This window comes from Aquarana catesbeiana, linkage group LG05, assembly GCF_042186555.1.
Source record: "Aquarana catesbeiana isolate 2022-GZ linkage group LG05, ASM4218655v1, whole genome shotgun sequence".
NCBI classification, from domain to species: Eukaryota; Metazoa; Chordata; class Amphibia; order Anura; family Ranidae; genus Aquarana; species Aquarana catesbeiana.
This window is the reverse complement of record NC_133328.1, coordinates 588,810,137-588,826,141: the sequence shown is the minus strand read 5'-3', so window position 1 is coordinate 588,826,141 and position 16,005 is coordinate 588,810,137.

The following is a 16,005-nucleotide window of genomic DNA, read 5'->3' as shown; positions in this document are numbered from 1 at the left end:
CTTTTTTTTTTTTTTTTTTTCAGCCAGCGATTCCCTGTAATATAAAAGCCATCCTAGTGGCTAATCAGCCACTGGATGGCTTTTACAGGTGGTGAGAGGGGGCGCCCCTTCCTACTGCCCACCAGCGCCTCTCCAGGCTCTCCCATGCAATCAGGGAGTCTTTCATCTGATCTGGCGGTGCCGTCATGTTATAGAGCCGTCTGGTCCCAGGCCATCTCTATGGTCCTGAGAGGCCAGAAGCAATGTCATGACGTCACTTCCGGTTCTGGCAGATGTAAACACTACCATTTTTTGTTCTGGAAAGCATGAGATCAATGCTTTTATTCATTTTTTTGTTAGGCTTTTCAGAGTAGAGGAGAGATCTGGGGTCTTATAGACCCCGGATGTCTCCATAAAGAGGACCTGTCATGCATTATTTCTATCACAATGTTTTTGTTCTTTAATTATTATATATTGTGTTTTTTTGCATTAAAATTCATTAAATTGTGTATTTTTGCCCCCAAAAAATGTGTTTTAAAAATCACCGCGCAAATACTATGTGGCATAAAAAATTTCAACACCCACCATTTTATTCTCTAGGGCCTCTGCTTAAAAATATATAATATGTTTGGTGGTTGGTGGTTCCAAGTCATTTTCTAGCTAAAAAATTATTATTATTCTGAGGAATGTCAGAATTGGTCGGGCTGGAAGTAGTTAATCATGCCAAAATCCTATCTTGTATGAGATGCTTCAGCAATGGAGCTTAATGTAACCAAAATTAAAATGTATTTATGGCACAGAACCCAACATTGATGGATTCCTGCAGCAGTGTTGTCACCCGGTGGACAAAGTAGCCTAGGATGCAAATTTAATTTGAAATGAAAAAAACAAATAAATCAAGCACATTCTTTATTTTATTTTTTTCACTTCCTTTACAGCGATATTAAACTCAAAACCAACATTTTAATTTATTGCAGCTTACCAGACATTAGATCTGATGGCTGCATTAGTTCTCTCTTAGTTTTTTTTCACTCTGTTTTCACCTGGTGATCAGGCCAGTAACACACCTTAGAGTGCCCTACTCTAGATGGAGGGGCACAGGGACACCTTTGGACAGCAGACGTGTCAGTCTAGGGGGGGAGGAGTGTTAAATGTACTAGCAGATTTAAATACACTAATACATTGAAGCCAAACTCCAGCTAACACTTTCTAAGCAGTTACAGCAAACAATTTTCTCTTCTTAGGAAAAAGGTTTTCCATAAATAAATAAAAGCCGATCATTGTAAGCACCCCTGCCTGTGTTTATTGGTTTGTCTCATCCCTGTAACTGATTCATGTCCAAGAGAGCTTGTTCTTTTGAAAAACAACGGACTTAAGTGGGGAAAGTCGGAACCGAGGAAGGAAATAATGTACGAAAGTTCTCGTACGACAATTTTGTTGTTTATTGTTTCTGATCATGCGCAGTCTTTCGTTTCTGATTTTTCTCGTATGAAGACGGTTCACATTGAAAGAAAATAGTTTGTTCTGTTCCAGTACGAGAAACATTTTGGAGTTTGTCCCTTCGGAAATTTTCATTCGGAAGGCAGGGTTTGGCTGTCAATAGCTGTGTACATACTATCCGAAAATCATAGGATTGTTCCTCGGACGAAAATGTTCGTCCGATTTTCTTATCGTGTGCACGAGCCATTACTGGCCAGATCATGAGATGGAAATAGAAGAAAGAAAGAAAGCCTAAAAAGAAAACTAATGCAGCCATCACATCTAAGAATTGATAAGCTGCAATATAATACATGTTTTCTTTTGGGTTTAATACCTCTTTACCTATGACAACACTGTTTGCTCTGCAGTGAAATCATGCAGCAGCATGTTCACCCTGTGGACAGGGTAGTATAAGATTTACATCTAATTTTAGATTCCAATCTTTTTAAATACATTTTTTATGCATTTAACAAAACAGAGCCCCCATGAGAGGGAAAAAGTAGACAGGTACAGATTCCCTTCATGGGGTAACCAAAATAGAGAAGAGAAAGCATTCAATCGAGGTATAAAAGAGAAATATCGTTACAGCTCAACAATTCTGGAGTGCTAGCGGAAGAGAAGGTTTCCAAGAGGGGGATATGTCATTTTAAAGCTCAACTCCAGGCAATAATGAAAAAGTTCCCACCTCTCCCTTCTAGCACATCATGTAAGGCTATTTTTCCATCAGATGTGGGGACCCGTCACCTGGGTCCCTCACCAACACCGTTTTCTGCTGGGGGGGACTGCCAATCCAGATGTGAAGGTTATCCCTCACTCTCCCGGTCCCCTACCACCTCCTCAGGAATATGTCACTCCTCTTCTGAATCCTGAGAGTACCCACTGTTGGACAGCCAATAGGAAGTGTCCACATACCACAGTAACTTTGTATTATGGGCATCCAAAGAAGGACCCCAATGGAAAGAAGCAGAATTAGGAGTAAAGGATCAGGTGGCGGAAGTCATGTGACCATTCGGTAAGAACAAAGGGTATAAAGATAGGGTTTTTATTCTTTCTAAACCAGAGGGCAGTGGGAGGTCAGTGCTGGATTTAGACCTTGAGGGGCCCAGGGAAATTCAAGCTCGGGGGGGGCCCTCAACATAGAAATGAACTTTATATGATAAATAGAAAAGTAAACTAAAATGAATGATAAACCACATTTGTTTAAAAAATATCTAAGTTAGGTTCCGAAGAGAACAGTGGGGGTTATTTACGAAAAGCAAATCCACTTTGCACTACAAGTGCAAACTACAAGCAAAAAGTGCACTTGAAATTGCACTTGGAAGTGCAGTCGCTATAAATCTGAGAGGTAGATCTGAAATGAGGGGAAGCTCTGCTGATTTTATCACCCAATCATGTGCAAGCTAAAATGCTATTTTTTATTTTCCTTGCATGTCCCCTTCGGATCTGCAGAGACTGCACTTCCAAGGGCATTTTCAGTGCAATTTCAAGTGCACTTTGCACTTGTAGTTTGCACTTGTAGTGCAAAGTGGATTTGCCTTTCGTAAATAACCCCCATTGTCTGATTTTTTTTCTCTCAATATTATTGACTGTAAAAATACACATTACACGGGTAATTGTTACTGGCAAGTCATACATCACACTACAATATTTACAAAATACTTTCTTCCTGCACTTAGCATCTGCAATATCTTTAACTAACTCATCAAACTATATCATATTGAGGACACACTGCTCCGTACAGCCAGTAGGCACAGAGCACTTAATCTTTCATGGATCATCATGGTTCTCAGATTATTCTTTATCGCCAATTTGCTGAAAGATCTTTCTCTGGAACAACTAGTGACCATCATCCTCAAATATATTCTAAGAGGAACATTAACACTCAGAATATTGTCCTTACAGGATGTCTCCAACTTACAAGCCAACCGCAATGCACTGTCTAATTGGGCAACTATGTGAAAAATTTGGTTTAATGTTGATAAATGTAAAGTTATGCACTTGGGGGCTAAGAATATGCATGCATCATACATGCTAGGGGGAGTACAACTGGGGGAATCCGTGGTGGAGAAGGATCTGGGGGTTTTGGTAAATCATAAGCTTAATAATACCATGCATTGCCAAGCTGCGGTTTCCAAAGCAAGCATAGTTCTTTCTTGTATTAAGAGAGGTATGGACTCCAGAGAGAGAGATATCATTTTGCCCCTGTACAAATCATTGGTAAGACCTGATCTGGAATATGCAGTTCAGTTTTGGGCACTGGTTCTCAAAAAGGATATCAGGTAACTGGAGAAAGTACAGAGAAGGGCAACCAAACTGATAAGAGGCATGGAGGAGCTCAGCTATGAGGAAAGATTAGAGGAACTGAATTTATTCTCTCTTGAGAAGAGGAGATTAAGGGGGGATATGATCATTATGTAAAAATATATAAGGGGTCCATATAGTGAACTAGGTGTTGAGTTATTCACTTTAACTGCTTGCTGCCCACCCACTGTCAAATGACGGCGGGGCGGTGCAGCTCTCGTTCTGGGATGACGTCATATGACAGGGGCGCACAGCGCGGTGATCGCACCATGTAGCTAAGACAAGGCGCGACCCTGATCTCTGTAAAGAGCCGCGGACTCTTTAACCATGTGATCGGCTGTGTCCAATCACAGCCGGTCACATGTAAACAAGAAAGTGCCGGTAATCGACTCTCCTCGCCTCACACTGACAGAGTGTGAGGAGAGCCGATCAGCAGGCATCTCCTCACAGAGGGACATGTAGGAATGTAATCAGGGCACTGATCATCAGTGCCCTGATTACAATAGTGCAATACAGTTTCACCAATCAGTGCCCACCATTGCCCACCAATGCCAGCTATCAGTGCCCACCAGTTGCAGCAATCAGTGCCCACCACTGCCCACAAGTGCCACCAATCAGTGCCCATTAGCGATGCCAGTCAGTGCTGGCAATCAGTGCCACCTATCAGTGCTGCCCATCAATTCCCATCACTGCTGTCAATCAATGCCCATCAGTACCGCCTATCCGTGCCGCCTATCAGTGCCCACCAGTGCCGCCTATCAGTGCCCACCAGTGCCACCTAACAGTGCCCATTGGTGCCGCCTATCAGTGCTCATCGGTGCCACCTATCAGTGCCCATAAGTGCGGCATATTAGTGCCTCCTCATCAGTGCCACCTAATCAGTGCCCATAAGTGCCACCTCATCAATGCCCACCAGTTCAGCCTATCAGTGCCCATCAGTGCCGCCTCATCAGTGCACATCAGTGAAGACGAAAAATTACTTAGTTATAAAATTTACTGACAGAAAAACAGTAAAAAACATTTTTTTTTTCCAAATTTTGAAAACCCAGCAGTGATTAAATACCACCAAAAGAAAACTCTATTTGTGTGAAGAAAATGATAAAAAAAATTTTGGGTACAGTGTAGCATGACTGCACAATTGTCATTCAAATTGCGACAGCACTGAAAGCTGAAAAATGGCTTGGGCAGGAAGGGGGTGTTAGTGCCTGGTAGGCAAGTGGTTAAAGTCATCACAGAGGACAAGGGGGCACTCTTTACGTCTGGAGGAAAAGAGATTTAATCTCCAAATATGGAAAGGTCTCTTCACAGTAATGCCCTGTACACACGATCGGACATTCCGACAACAAAATCCATGGATTTTTTCCGACGGATATTGGCTGAAACTTGTCTTGCATACACACGCTCACACAAATCTTGTCGGAAATTCCGAACATCAAGAACGCGGTGAAGTACAACACGTACGACGAGCCGAGAAAAATGAAGTTCAATAGCCAGTGCTGCTCTTCTGCTTGATTCCGAGCATGCGTGGAACTTTGTGCATCGGAATTGTGTACACACAATCGGAATTTACAACGGATTTTATTGTCGGAAAATTTGAGATCCAGATCTCAAATTTTGTGTGATGGAAATTCCAATGGAAAATGTCCGATGGAGCCTACACATGGTCGGAATTTCCAACAACAAGCTCCCATCGAACACTTTCCATCGGAAAATCCGACCGTGTGTACGGGGCATAAGAGCTGTGAAAATGTGGAATAGACTCCCTCCAGAGGTGGTTCTGGCCAGCTCAGTAGATTGCTTTAAAAAAAGGCCTGGATTCTTTCCTAAATGTACATAATATAACTGGATACGAATATTTATAGGTATAGTTGATCCAGGGAATATCCCATTGTCTCTCTGGGGGATCAGGAAAGATTTTTTTCCCCCGCTGGAGCAAATTGGATCATGCTTTGCTGTTTTTTTTGCCTTCCTCTGGATCATCTGTGGGGATTGTGTATATGGGATAGTATGATATTTTATTTATTTATTTTTATTTTTCCCTTTTATAGGTTGAACTAGATGGAGTTGTGTCTTTTTTTTCAACCTAACTAACTATGTAACCTGAAAAGGTATCAGTAAGCTCTTCATCGTGTAAAATAATTGCCTGTTGAGATGAAGTGAGACATGATCAGAGCTTGCCAAATGCTGCAAAGTTGACAATTTCCATAATGGACACACTACTGACATCTCAGGGGAAAATACGTTTCTTTTTAAAGGATAGTCTAGGTCCCCTCTGGCAGAGAGGCCGGGGCAATTTCCCCCTTTTGACCCCTTAAAAATCCTGCACTGTGGGAGGGTTCATTTCAGTTTCTCATGTGCCGATGACGTCAGCACATACTGATACAGGGGATATCTCCTAAACTGTGTAGGTTTAGGAGATATCCACGGTAGCTAAAGGTAAGCCTTATTACAGGCTTACCTGTAGTAAAAAGTGGTTGTAAAGGGTTTACAACCACTTTAAGTAACAGATAAAATCAAATAAATCAAAGCTTAAAGTTGGTCATACAGTGATAGTGAATGATAAAAAGCTAATTGATTCCTCCATTCATGCCATACAGCACGGATGACCAAATCTCCTGGTGTGGTTATTGTATTTTGACAGTCAACCTCGCTGGAATAGACAAGAGTTAGAATAATTTTGTAGTTGTCAATGATTAAAATCCCTGTCATTTTTGTGCCATCAGTGTCTCGTTGGAGAGGTTTTCCATCACGTCCTGGCTTGTACATACGACAGCAAGTGAGACAAAGGGGTTGATTTACTAACGGAAAATAGACTGTGCACTCTGCAAGCGCAGTTGCGCCAGAGCTTAGTAAATGAGGTGAAGCTTTACTTTGCAGAGAATACCCAATCACATCAGCATTTTTGCTTGCACATGATTTGATGATGGAGGTCAGCCGAGCTTCTGCTCATTTACTAAGCTCTGGAGTAACCACACTTTGCAAAGTGCATAGTCTGTTTGCCTTTAGTAAATCACCCTTAAAATCTCTCCAATATCAAGAAATTCTTTCTTAGACATTACCACTGGAACAGGTGTCCCGATTGTAATGTGTGCTGTCAACTCCTTTTCTAGTGACAACTCAGATTTTTGAATTGTCCCTCACTTTCAGCCAGAAGGCAGATGATAAATCTTACCATTCTGTCCAAAACTAAAAAGTTAGCGGAAACAAGTTTGGGCTTTAGATATACCTAAAAGTAAATCATTATATCTACCAAGTTACTTTTTAATACAGAGACTACTTGTTATAATGATCTTGATATCCAAAAGGCCTTCTACAACCAATCAGGTTTACCTTTCTCAGATCAAAAGGTTGCCATGGTTTAGCACCCTTAATGCCGCGTAAACATGACTGGACTTATCGACAGAAAAAGTCAGATGGGAGCTTTCGGTCGGACATTCTGACGATGTGTATTCCCCATCAGACTTTTTCTGTCGGCATTTCCGACGGACTCGGCTATAGAACATAGAAATGCCAACAGAGTTTAGACCGTTCGCAAGTCCGGCCGTGTGTATGCGGCATTAGCCTCGTACAAACGGTCAGGTTTTCCGCAGACAAAATGTCAGACTTTTGTCCGAAGGGCGTTGGCCAGGAACTTGTCTTGCATACAAATGACAAGGAATTGTTGGCCAACAAACACAAACGTAGTGACATACAGTATTATACCTACTACGAGACTACAAAGAGGAAGTTCAATTGTCATGCGCCACCCTTTGGGCTCCTTCTGCTAATTTTGTGTTAGTAGAAGTTTGGTGAGTGTTGATTCGTGCTTTTCATTTCGCACTTTTCATTTTGTGCTTTTCATTTCGTTTCTGAACGGCCGTTTGTCAGCCAGCCATGTTGCAGAATCGGAGGAAATAACGTGTTATTATTGGCCTTGGAGTTATTGCTTTGACCCAAGTCCAGTTCAGGAACAGGAGGAGGAGGATTTCTTGGACCAAAAAGTGGTTGCTTTATTAATCGTGACCAATTATGTCATATGCTTTTGCATGCGGGAGCTCCAGGAGAATAATCCAGATGATTTTTGGAATTATCTCCGGATGACGCACCCCTGCTTTCACCAACTCTTGGCATTGTTGACCCCCTATATTAAGAAGCAGGACACATGCATGAGGCTTTTATTTTATTTTTTGGTTGAATAATGATTTGATTTGGTATAATTTCTAATTTGTAATTTCTATATTTTTGGATGCATAGAATGCACTGGCAGATAGCATGTCTAATTTTTTTTGTTTTTCTTTTTTTTAATGCACAATAAAAAAATTGTGTAGAATAATACTTGGCTATGTGTTTTACTTCAAATGACAGTTTGGGAGTAGGCAGTTACATTTTAAAAAATACAATGTAAAATTAACAAGGGACAACAACATAGTTGTATTTTTGATCTTAAAGCGGGGGTCCACCTATCTATCGTTTTTTTTTTTTGGAGTTCATTCACAAACTTTTCTTCTCATGATTATCTACTCACATGTTCTGTGTAATTAGTCCGCCTGTGTCCGATTTCGTTGTAAAGAATAACTTATAAAATTCACTGAAGGCGGTTTCCATCTTCATTGTGGGCATTTGAAGCCCACAAGCATGTATTTCCTGGATGCAGTGAATGCTGTGCTCCCAGCATTCACCAAGATGTTGTGATGATGCTGTTGCACAATGCATGCTGGGAAGCCTGAGACTAGCTCCCAGGGGACTGTGGGAGGTCTGGGAGAGGCTAGAAACACGCCTACTCCCATGGGAGGAAAACCAGGAAGTGCAAAGAAGATTAGAAAAAAAAAGGTAATTACGGCGATTTAAATTTTTTTACACAGCATGTCAGCATCTAGGCAAGGAAGAGAATGCATAGAGATAATGTTCAAAATTTGGGTGGAACCCCGCTTTAAAAACTACGGGATAATGGTGTTGTGGTAACTTGCACCAAAAAAAATTAACAAGCATAATAATAATATTCTTGATATCACTAGAAAAAAAAATCATATGAAAATTCGTTTGTCATAACTCCATCAGTATCACCAGCAAAGTAGCTTCATTATTATCCCATTAAAGAAGAGAATGTGCGCTGCATTTCGAGATTTCATAATTTGCCGCGTCATGAATGTTAATTCTCCATTCCGAACGCTAGTTTACAAGACCGACCGCTTTTGGCTCGGCCTTGCTTCCGAGCATGCGTGTTTGTACTTTGGACTTTTGTATGGCGGACTTGTTTACATATGATAGGAAAATCCGACAACAGATCGATGTCCGTGGAAAATTTATATGCCATCCAACATTTGTCGGTGGAAAGTCTGACTTCAATTGTCTGATGGAGCATACAAACGGTCAGATTTTCGGCTAACAGTCTGTCATCACACAATTCCCGGTGAAAAATCTGATCGTGTGTACGAGGCTTTTGTCTTATGAAATAACCCAAGACTTCTCCTAGTGCTTATTTTCATGACGCTCTGCTGGTCTTCACTACAGATGTACTTCATGTTCATTGTTTATGGAAAAGATTAGGTATAAAAAGCTAAGTAAAGGTCTTGTTTCATATGTCCATAAAGATGGTACAGATATTTTACAATAAACAATAATCAAAACTGTCTGCAGACTTCAATGGAAAAATTCTTTCATACACAGGTTATCAGCGGTTGGAGATTAGTTGGCGTGGACAATTTTAGCCGGCTCACCGAAGATGAAGGGTGCAGTGATAACACTGTTTATGATTTTAACAGTTAACAGAGGAGATCTGTCAGATTTGTTTAAGTTATCGATGTCAGAAGGACGCAAGGAAAGAAAATCCTAACCGCTCTATTGAAGGAACATCTGACTTTATGGAGAAAAATGGTGCCTGGTGCCACTTTAGCCAAGATCACAGGACGGCTCAGTATATACTGTAAAGCCAAGTCCATCTTGGTCACATTTACTGTTCATAACATAGTCGCCAAACATCTCATTTGGTCTCTTCAAGCTATTTCATGGTTTTTCACTTCAATTTGTCTTCTTGGTTGGTTATCAAACCAAAACTTCCTAACCCATGACCCTATCACTAAACTAACCTAACTTCAACTCTTAAGCTGGGTACACATACACACGATGAGAATATAGGACAAATAATCATCCAATTTTTTATGCATGCTAGTCTTATATTGAAATTGAAGAGGTTACTAGTGATACAAAAATTCTCATATGACAGAATACAACTCAGGAAGTGATGTGCTGTATTGTATTGGAATTGAAAAGTCTTTTGATTTTTTTCCGACAATCTGACATTTTGGATAATTTCACATGAACTGTCATGATTGGCTCTCAAAAGATGTGTACTAATGATCAGATTATTGTACGATCGCTTCTAAAACTGTATTTTTTGTTAGAGTTTCTGATCGCGTGTACTAGGCATAAGGCTGCCTTCCCACTAGTGTGACTCCAAAGTTGCACGATTTGGAGTGTGCCTTTACACTCTCTGGCACTCAAATAGCAAGAGAATTGCATCAAAGTAGTGCAGGAACCTATCACGTACCTGATGATGACTGGAATGTTGTGGAGACCTCTCTTGCACCTCCTGCCCAACACCCCTGAAGGTGGAGACAGAAAGTGGGAGGGCGTGTAGTGGCTCGAGTCCCAGAGTAGCTGGCTGGTAAAGTCCACTCTTAGGTGGATGAAGGTGGATGAAGTTGGGGGTTGCAGTCCTAGGAACAGGATACTGAAGTAGCTTGGCACCAGAACAGGAGATGGTGGCAGAGCCGATATGCAGGCAATGACCAGCGGTAGCTGAGTAACAAAGGACCAAGTCAGCAGGCAGAGCAAATTCAGGAAGCAGGCAAAAGGTTGGTAACAGCCGGGCAGCACAGTACAGAATCAGCAGGCAAAGGCAAGTCCAGTAAACAAGCCGAGGTCAGAGAGATCAGGTGAACAAGGTTAATGCAGGAGCAAAGGCAGAGTCTAGGAGAAAGCTGGGTCATACACTGGTAAGCAGGTTCATTGGATCAGGTTACAGGAACAGAGGTACGAGCTGAAGACCATTCAGCAACTGCTCATGGTGACAGGCCAGGCAACTGGGCGCTAAGTATGCACGCTAATTCGTATGAGCATGTGCCATGTACGTGTGTGAGTGCGTGCATGAATGCGGCACTGGTCTTCTGGTGCTGGGAATCTCGTTTACCTTACAAACCTTATCCAAATCACTGTAAATTTAAGCTGCATAGATTGTAACAGGTGCCATTGAAATCAATGGGATGCGAGTTGTCATGCTTATGTGTCCAAAGTCACATGACAAGTCACACTAGTGGGAACGTAGCCTAATACTTCTTTATTCCCTTCTGTGGCATACCTACCTTTTTCAGTGTCATCAATGATAAACAGTCTGAATCACCTTTACTTTGACAACATACCATGTTATCTTCCCCTGAGCTGTGCCATGACTTTCAGGCAGTAGCGTCGGCAGGGGAGGGGCTCACTGTGGCTGAAGCCCTGAGTGGGTCCCCAAAAAGCCCCGGGTCTTGAGTGGGCACCGTTCTATAATAGCCCCAAGCTCTGACGAGCGGGGAGCGGTCTGCAGCCGAGCGCCGCCAAGTGCGGCCAAGTGCGGCCAAGTGCGGCCGAGTCACATAGCAGGTCCCGCCTTCTGGTGCCTGCAGCGCTGATGGACATCCCACTGGTCCAATGGTGAGACGTGTGAAATCCATCATAGGCACTGCAGGCTCCAGAAGGCGGGAATTACAATGCGGCCGCCGCACCACTGTGAGATCCCCACTCGGCTCTCCTCCTCTCCTCCGGCTGCCTGCTGTGATGATGGACGCGCACCGTACACCACGGCTGAGCTGCTGCTGCAGGACAGATGAAGTCTCCTGGTCAGGTAGGTTCGTGTGTGTCTCTATCGTCAGTGTATGTAGGTCAATGTGTGTCAGGTAGGTCAGTGTATGTCAGGTAGGTAGGTCAGTGTATGTATGTCAGGTAGGTCAGTGTGTGTCACTATCGTCAGTGTATGTAGGTCAGTGTGTGTCAGGTAGGTCAGTGTATGTCATGTAGGTAGGTCAGTGTATGTATGTCAGGTAGGTCAGTGTATGTCAGGTAGGTCAGTGCATGTCAGTGTATGTGTGTCAGGTAGGTCAGTGCGTGTCAGGTAGGTCAGTATATGTATGTCAGGTGGGTCAGTGTGTCAGGCAGGTGAGTTTAGTGGTCAGCATTGATGGGCACCGGTAAGCCAAGCAGTAACCAGCAAGTGAGCTTACCCCCCCACCACACAACCCCACCGCCCAGCCAAAAAACCCCCACGCCGCCACCAAACCCCCCCGTGCCAGCCTTGGACTTCCGGCTAAAGCCCCTGGTCTTTTTGCCACCTAGCAACTCCTCTGCTTCCAGGGCTTTCAGAGCCCACCAGATGTCAGAGGGAGGAACGTTTTTGGGTTGGTGGGGGGTCCTGTGGGCCACTCCTCAACAAGCAGCCCTGTTGTAAAACACCAGGAACATTTACTGAAGTCTATACTCCTGTATGAGACCCATTCCCATTTAATGAGTCATCATTGTAATACCAGCTACTAAATGTTATTGATCTAATGGCTTTAGCAATCTCAGGTAATGTGGGTTGGCGTGTTTGTGTGCTGGACTACTTTGTATTCCCAGTCTAGCACAGTCCGTCAAAGACATTGCTGTCATTTTAATCCAGTTGATGGTGACTTTGATAAAAGCTTTGAAATCATTCATTCATCTGTATTAGTCACACCGACATAAACAGTGATATTTGTACAAGGTGAGTTTAAAGACATGAATAGTCTCACCTTGTTGATGATTACTCTATTAGCAAGAGGAAACCCTTTTAGTGATAATTGGTCTATTTGTAACTAGGTATTTATTTATTAGAGGTATTCACATCAGTCCCTGCCTTCAAAGAGCTTACAATCTAATGTCCCTATCTCTCCTACCTACTAGGGCCAATTAAAGCCGGCGGTACATGGTTTGAATCTCGGCCAGTTCAACAGGAACCGGCCGAGATTCGAACCACTAATGGGCAGGTTATATGTACCAAGTTGATCAATTGATCAACTTGAGTACAACCAGCCTGCTGGATTCTCTTGCGATTATCATGGTCTTCTCCCGGCGGGGATGGCTTTCCTGCAATCTGTGGTTGCAGGAAAGAAATTCCCACCATGTATGGCCGGCCTGAGACAGGAGCCCTTTAACCAACATGCAAGTTCCATCCAGACTGTTCCCTGATCAGGATTCGAACCAAGGATCGCAGCGCTGCAGGGCAGACATGGGAACCACTTAGCTGATGTAAAAAAAAGAATTAAGTCTCTTTGTGTATTGAAATGGCAGCAGCAAGAATTGCCTGACTTGCTCACTAGCAAACTCATTAAAATGTATGCTATCTGGTTAGTCTTTGAATCTGTATGATTGGCTATAGGAAAATGGAATTATTTTGCTGGATTCTTTCAAAGTAGGCCCTCACTTCCATGCCATGTACAGTATAATAAAACACTTGTGGGTTTTAGAAAAGCAGCAACATTGCAGTAATGATATCTAAAGTACACTTATCCATTGCAGCCAATTAGGTTTGAGTTTTTTGAAGTTAGTTTGGTTAAAGGCATGATTTCTGATTGGCTGCTGTGGGTTAATTACTAGTTTTGTACCAATACCGTTTCTTTTACGAGTACGAGTGCTCAATACCGATTACCGATACCTTTGCAGTGCAAGTTGAACCCATACAAAATAAATGGGCTCAAATCACAATGCAAAAAGTTGCATGAGATTTGAACAGGAATGCGGGGCAATTCCTGTCCGAACCGCATGCGGTTTCCTGCACCGCTCCTGTGTGAACCCAGCTAAAGTCACTATGACAAGCCCCGGTTCACACAGGAGCGGTGGGGGAAAATGCACATAATTCGGACAAGAATTTCACCGCATTCCTGTTCAAATCACATGCAATTCTTTGCAGTGCAATTTGAGCCCATTCGTTTTCTATGGGCTCAAATCGCACCGCAAAGGTATCGGTTTCAGGTATCGGTACATTTACATGAGTACTTGTGCAAATGCTTAGTATCTGCACCGATACCGCTATCGGTATCAGTGCAACCCTAATAATTACTGTATATAACATTGCATTTTCCAGAAATATGGTTTGAATTGAAGAATATTACTAGCATTGTCACAAGATAACTATGGAAATGAGTGAAAATGATTTTTTATTTCACTTAAATTATAGGCTGGAGAAGATTTCAGCAACATTTCACCATCTTTTGAAATGAAAGGGTATGTAAATACTGAATCTAAACTTCTCTTATTTGCATCAGTTTGGTGGGAAAAATATAGTAATGAAAACGTTTTGTTATAGCTGTCTGATAAGTGCAAAAAATACCTGTTGATCCTTCCAGAAATTTAGTGAGCTTGTAACTTCCTGAACACTTTGCTGCACTGAAAACCTAAACGGTTTTATGGGCTCTGCTCTGTTCAACGCTGTGAATGGAAATGAAAAGCGGGAGTTCTGTAATCCTAAAGCAGCCCATAGATTATGTGATTTTAGATAGAAAATAGTTTGGTTTCCCCATCAACATTGGCTGCCTTCTGCAGCGCTATTGTATTCTTCTGGCAATGGGGGGACACGAGGAGCCTTCCCGGCTGGCAGAACAAAATGATTACTGCTAGCGACTATAGTAGCCTTGGGCAATAAACAGGCTGGTTGTAATCAAGTTGATCGATGGATTGATTTGGGCACAACCAGCCTGCCCATACATAAATCAAATCTCAGCTGGTCACTGCTGAACCGGCCGAGATTTGATCCACCTATGGCCAGCTTAACACACTTTCTTTCCTAGGGCGACAACCCTTCTACATACAAACTGTATAGTTGGTGGGCGTTGTCACCCTTGGACAGGCCGTGTGTTACTGGCAGGAGCAACAGGTAAAAATAAAAGAAAAAAAGCCTGATAAAAGGAACCACATTTACAGACTGTAAGCCGCAACATCGGAAACTTTGGTTCTTGTATTTAGATATACAGTGCCTTGAAAAGGCATTCATACCCCTTGAAATGTTCCACATTTTGTCATGTTAGAACCATGTTTTTGGGGATTTTATGTGATAGACCAACACAAAGTGGCACATAATTGTGAAGTGGAAGGAAAATGAAAAATGGTTGTCACAACTTTTTACAAATAAATATCTGAAAAATGTGGTGTGCATTTGTATTCAGCCCCCTTTACTCTGATACCCCTAACTAAAATCTAATGGAACTAATTGCCTTCAGAAGTCACCTAATTAGTAAATAGAGTCAATATAAAAAACAGCTGTTCTGTGAAGCCTCCAGAGTTTTGTTAGAGAACCTTAGTGAACCAACAGCATCATGAAGGCCAAGGAACATACTAGATGGGTCAGGGATAAAGTTGTGGAGAAGTTTAAAGCAGGGTTAGGTTATAAAAATATATCCCAAACTTTGAGCTCAAGGAGCACTGTTCAATCCATTATCTGAAAATGGAAAGAGTATGGCACAACTGCAAACCTACCAAGACATGGCTGTCCACCTAAACTGAGGGGCCGGGCAAGGAGAGCATTAATCAGAGAAGCAGCCAAGAGGCCCATGGTAACTCTGGAGGAGCTGCAGAGATCCACAGCTCAGGTGGGAGAATCTTTCCACAGGACAACTATTAGTCGTGCACTCCACAAATCTGGCCTTTATGGAAGAGTAGCAAGAAGAAAGCCATTGTTGAAAGAAAGCCATAAGAAGTCTAGTTTGCAGTTTGCGAGAAGCCATGTGGGGGACACAGCAAACATGTGGAAGAAGATGCTCTGGTCAGATGAGACCAAAAGTGAACTTTTTGGCCTAAAAGCAAAACTCTGTGTGTGTGGCGGAAAACGAACACTGCTTATCACCCTGAACACACCATCTCTACTGTGAAACATGGTGGTGGCAACATCATGTTGTGAACATGCTTTTCTTCAGCAGGGACAGGGAAGCTGGTCAGAGTTCATGGGAAGATGGATGGCGCCAAATACAGGGCAATCTTATGCCGCGTACACACGGTCGGACTTTCTGGCATACTTGGTCCGGCGGACCAGAGTGTGCCGGACAATCCGCCCGTGTGTGGGCGGCGGCGGACTTTTCCGGCGGACTTCTTCCCAAAAGCCCGCCGGACCTAGATTTTAAACATGTTTGAAATCTTTCCGTCGGACTCAGTTTCGGGCGGAAAGTCCGCTCGTGTGTGTGCTGGTCCGACGGAAAGCCCGCTGGGGCTGTAGGCTGGTCCGAC